Below are 6,000 nucleotides of genomic sequence, written 5' to 3'. Positions count from 1 at the left end.
AGGGTGGAATCTCAGGGTCATTTTGATCTGCATTTCCCTTATGACTAAGAACTTTGAACATTTCTTTAAGGACTTCTCGGCCATTCGAGATTCCTCTGTTGTGAATTCTCTGTTTAGCTCTGTGCCCCATTTTAAAATTGAGTTATTTGGGTTTTTTTTTTTTTGGTTAGCTTCTATATATTTTGAATATTAGCCCTCTATCAGGTGTGGGATTAGTGAAGTTTTTTTCCCAATCTGTAGGTTGCTGACTTGTCTTATTTACTATGTCCTTTGTCTTACAGAAGCTTTCCAGTTTCATGAGGTCCCAGTTATCAATTCTTGATCTTAGAGCCTGAGACATTAGAGTTCTGTTTAGGAAATTTCCCCCTGTGCCTCAAGAGTTTGAGGCTCTTTCCCACTTTCTCTTCTATTAGATTCAGTGTATCTGGTTTTATGTTGAGGTCCTTGATCCACTTGGACTTGAGCTTTGTGCAAGGTAAATATGGATATATTTTCATCCTACTATATACAGACCACAGTTAGACCAGCACCACTTATTGAAGATGCTTTCTTTTTTCCATTGTATGTTTTGGCTTCTTTGTCAAAGATCAAGTGACCATACGTGTGTGGCTTCATTTCTGGGTCTTCAATTCTATTCCATTTATCAACCTGCCTGTCTCTGTACCAATACCGTACAGTTTTTTTTTTATCATGATTGCTCTGTAGTATAGCTTGAGGTTAGGGATGGTGATTCCCCCAGAAGTTCTTTTATTGTTAAGAGTTGTTTTCACGATCCTGGGTTTTTTGTTTTTCCAGAAGAAATTGAGAGTTGCTCTTTCCATGTCTGTGAAGAACTGAGTAGGAATCTTGATGGGGATTGAGCTGAATCTGTAGATTGCTTTTGGTAAGATGGCCATTCTTGCTATCTTAATCCTACCCATCCATGAGCACGGGGAATCTTTCCATCTTCTGAGGTCTTTCTCAATTTCTTTCTTCAGGAATTTGAAGTTCTTGTCCTACAGATCTTTCACTTGCTTGGTAAGAGTCACACCAAGGTATTTTATATTATTCATGGCTATTGTGAAGGGTGTTGTTTCCCTGATTTCTTTCTCAGCCTGTTTATCATTTATAAAAAGGGAGGCTACTGATTTGTTTGAGTTAATTTTACATCCAGCCACTTTGCTGAAGTTGTTTATCAACTGTAGAAATTCTCTGCTGGACTTTTTTTTGGCTTGCTTATGTATAATGTACATTATATATTAAGGTTGGAAAAACACAATACCTTATCATGAGCATTATTTTATATGTTCCCTAACCATCATTTTCAATGTCCATAATGCTAAACTCCCCTTTTTTCCTTTTCTTTGATAGTTAGGTGATTTCTTTCTTTCTTTTTTTTTTTATTTTTTGAGACAGGAGCTCGATATCTAGGCTAGCCTTGAATTCAGAGAGCTGGGATTAAATGTTGGCATCACCATGGCTGGCCTAAATTTTTGATAGCATACGATGTGGCTTAACGTCTTTGTGGATACTCTTTCTCACTAATGAACAGTCTTTTTCCCAGTCAGAGAGCTGTTGTGAACCTCAGGCTTGGGGCTCTACCTTTGGGTCTCAGTTCTCAGTGAATTTTGGGTGTGAGAATGTCTCTGCCCTATGGTTCGGGTGTCCTTATATCTAAGGTGTTTTTCTTCGTTGCTTCATTTTCACTCTCCCCTTCTTCCCCCTATCCTTTCTTCCTTCTTTGCTCCTTTTCACTCAGACGGGGACTTCTGTGTGGTCCTCGCTGGCCTGGAAATTGCTCTGCAGATGAGGCTGCCGCAGCCTTCGAGTGAGACCCTGGGTTGAGATTGCAGGCTCAGGCCCTCACACCCAGCATAAGGGGGGTTTCTTTAGACAGCATAGGCGAAATCTTACTTGTAATGTGAAAATTAAGGTTTTCAATTAAGAGTAGAGACGACACTGTTGTGCTTTGGTTAGCTCTTTCTTTATCATTGTGCCTTTTCTTTGTCCCCTTTCTCTGGTATTCGGATGTTTTTCAGATAACTCTAAAACAGTTTTGTTTGTTTGGTTTCTTATTACATTTATGTATGTATGTATGTATGTATGTATGTATGTATGTATGTATGTATATGTATGTATGTATGTGTGGTATATGTATGAACGTGTTGTGGTGCATGTGTGGAAGTCAGGGGACAACTTCTAGAAATAGGTTCTCTAGGATCCATGACATTAAGCTCAGGTAGCTGGGCTTGGCCCTAATTCAGGAGGTTGCACTTGGCCGTCAGTGCTTTTAGCTGATGATCCAGCTCTCTAGACCTTGTGTGGTTTTTGACTCCCAGTACAGCCCGAGGAAGACCTTGAGTCCACTGCCTACATGCTGTTATTACAAGCCTGAGCCACTGTGTCCTGTTTATGTGGCATTGGGACTTGAACTCAGAGCTTTGTGAACTCAGAGCTCTGTGAATGCTATGCAAGCACTCTACCAGCTGAGCTACACCCTGGCCCTGGGTTACGTATTCTTATGACGCTGTTTTATCTTCACTCTTGTTTACTAATCCTCTTCTTCTCCATGTTTTATGCAAGCGCCTTAGGTTTTAGGTTTTAAAATACTAGCTCTTATTTTATTTACCAGCTTTTGAGACAGTCTCATGAATCCCACCTTGGCCTTGAACTCCTGATGTTCCTGTTGTCATCTAACAACCAGGGCTACAGGCATGCGCTATCACACCTGGCTTTTAGTTACGTCTTTTTTTTTTTTTTTTTGGTTCTTTTTTTCGGAGCTGGGGACCGAACCCAGGGCCTTGCGCTTCCTAGGTAAGCGCTCTTCCACTGAGCTAAATCTCCAACCCCAAGTTACGTCTTTTTAAATAGTCATCTTCAAATAACAGCATTCTATTTCACAAAGCTTGTGAAAACTTGTGCTTTCTTATACCCTCTGTAGGGCCCTTTGCAGCTTAATAACGACAGAACTATTAAAACATCTCAGAGTCCCTTTGACCATCCCGTTCTTTAGCGGTAAACAATGACCCTAGCTTAACAAACATCCTTCCAAACCTTTGCTGTGTGTTTACATGCATTTGTGTAGATACTTACAACACACATAGCTTATTTTCATACATAGAAGATAGCATGATGTGACATCCTACAGCAGGTGTCTTTTATTCTGCAATGCATCTTGGTAGTCCACCCTAATTAACACATCCAGATTGGCTTCATCGTTTCGGGTACCTTTATGGCATTCCATTAAGTGATTTTCCCAGAGTTTTTGTTAAGCTGTGGGATGTTTGTGTCTTATTCTCCGTCACGGTCAACAGTGCTGTAAGTAAGGGGTCCTTCCGCATGCCTTATCATAGGCATTTGCCCAGAGTGTGTACCTGGAAGTGGAAGTAACATTTTAATGGAACTGACCTTCCGGGGAAAGAGCAGAGATGGAAAGAAGCCAGAAGATCTCAAGTTAAAGTTAAATTGGAATTAGAAGGAGGTGGCAAAGGGCGCGGGTAAGGGTAAAGGCACGTGAGAGCGTTTAAAGCTTTGGGAAGTTTCTGAAAAAACTTACAAGGTAATGACCTCATATTTGGAATGAAGGACTTCTGGGGGAACACTACTAGGAGGTTATCATTTTTATGCCCCGGGAACAAAGAAGATACATCTCTTCATCGGAGAGAGCAAAAGTGTCGGATTGGAGCCACATGGGTGAGTAGACGGCGTCTTGTTACCTCTGAGGGCTGTGAACCTAAGGAACTTGGAAAGTCGCTGTGTCTGCAGGCCCGCTGGTCAAGTGCAGTCACTGTTCACCAGAAGCAAGACCTTGGGCGGGTCAGACTTGCTCACCGGCTCAATTTGAGCCCTAAACACTGATCTATCTATTTTGCCCTCGCTCTAGGATGCCGAACGGCAGAAGGAGACTGCTTAGCTCAGCTAAGGAAGCTGCAGTGGTGGGTAAGAGGCAGGGGAGTAGACCACATGGCTGCCACCCCTGCCCCTCTGCAGCCCACTCTGCTCTTCTCTCGAGCTTCCTGTGGACGGTCTCTCTTCAGCACCATCAAAGAGGTCCAAAAGGGAAAAGCAAACAATCCTAATTACAGGCTAGAGAAGGAGACCCATTTCCATGGAAATGTCACCAGTCTACAGACGATTGCTAGCCTGAACCAAGCACCGAGGAAGCCAGGAGGCTTCGGTTTGGGTCTGAGACGCGGAAGGCTGCCGCGCTTATAAATAGTCTCTTGACCGCCCAGTGGAGCCTCTCACCTTCTCCACGCCTGTAGAGGATGGGGGCTGGGCACACTACCCGCATGAGGCTGTTCAGAACGTCCTCCATGTTCCCTCCATAGCCATTAACTCAGGCAAGAAAACAAAACAAGCAGATGAAAACAATAACAGAGTGGAGGCAGGACACCCACACAGAAAGCTGGTACTTGGGAGGATTTCTTAGGGCCCGAAAATGAGAGAGGCGAGATTCGAAGTGGTGCCCCCGTAGGGACTTGCTGACTGTCACGATAGGGGTCCTCCCAGTGACCTCACAGGCAGACACCGTGAGAATGTGGCATGTCTGAGCTGTCTTCTGAGGACTTGGAAGCAGAACATGGTTCCCTTGAGTCCACAATCTCCCTGCAGTCGAATAGTTGATATGGCTCTTAAAAGGCGGACCTTGAAGAACTGTACCCCAAGTCTGGTGTGGAGTCAGGGTGAACGAGGGACTCGGAAGAGTCAACATCACTGAGATGAGTCCAAGAAGCTGGTGTCTGACCCTTCCCCTACCCCCACCTTGGGGTTGTCCATCACTGTGCAGTGATTGTGCACATCTTACTGCAAGCACTCCATAAACTCTATGGGACCCTTCCAAGGTTTGCAAGTCAAAAGAGTCAAATATTGGCAATTTTGCATGATCTAACTTAGCATGTTTTTTTTTTTTTTTTTTTTTTTTTTTTTTTTTTTTAGCTCAATGGAGATCTAGACAATGAGTTACCGAGACCTTTGAGTGAATACACATTGGGTGAAGAGACGTCTCCCAGGTGTGAATATTAACTAATAAGTGACCTAGAATAGAGGTTTCCGTGTCTGTGAGTTTAGAAACCATCTCGGTGGAAACTTTAGTTTATTACTTTTTAAAAAGAGATACTGGTACCTATGCTGGCCACAAGAGGAAGTCAGGTCTGGGGTGAGTTAGAATTTGGATACCGGAACCAAGCTCCAGTCCTCTGAGGGAGCAGCAGGCTTTCATTGCTGAACCATCTCTCCAGCCCCACTTAAGAATTCTCAGACATGATTTATGAGGAAGCAGGGCTTCAGGTTTTAGAGGTAGTTTTGTTCTTTATGTTTTCAGATCAACACCCCCCCACTCCCGGGAGCATTGTCTCCACAAACACTGTGGGAGGGGTTTCTCCCTAGACTGGAAATAGGATGTTGTTGTTGTTTTCTTGAGACAGAGTTTCTATGTGTAGCCTTGGCTGTTTTGGAACTTGCTATGTGGACCAAGCTGGCTTCAGACTCATAGAGATCTGCCTGCCTCTACCTCCTGTGTGCTGGGATTAGAGGCATGCCCCACTATAGCTGACAAAAGGGTTTTAGGGAAACCATAGTAAACCTTTTATAAACAAGGTAACAGCACTGCCTTTATTTTCTGCTGTATAACAGAGTACTTGAGACTGGGACACTGCAAAAGTTCCAAGAGCATGGTGGTATGAACATTTGCTTGACCTTTGGTAAGGGCCTAGTGCTGTGTCAAACATGGAGGAGAGCTGGTGAGTCCGATCGTCGTAGAGAGACAGCATGAGGGGCTGGGCTTGCATTACATTTAACAACCTACCTCTTTGGTAATTAACCTGATCTTTGGAGAAGCACATTAATCCTTCTTACAGACCTATTCACCTCTGAAAGATTTAACCTTCCACTACTATCTTCTTGGAGACCAATATTAATTGTACACAAAGTACGGCTGCCATTAACCCATCAAAGGATGAGAAGAAAACTCAGAGTGGATCACAATGCAGCACCCAAGTGAACTGGGCTTTGGACTTGATA

This window comes from Rattus norvegicus, chromosome 5 (assembly GCF_021556685.1).
Source record: "Rattus norvegicus strain SHRSP/BbbUtx chromosome 5, alternate assembly SHRSP_T2T, whole genome shotgun sequence".
Taxonomy (NCBI): domain Eukaryota; kingdom Metazoa; phylum Chordata; class Mammalia; order Rodentia; family Muridae; genus Rattus; species Rattus norvegicus.
Note: the sequence above shows the minus strand (reverse complement) of the source record.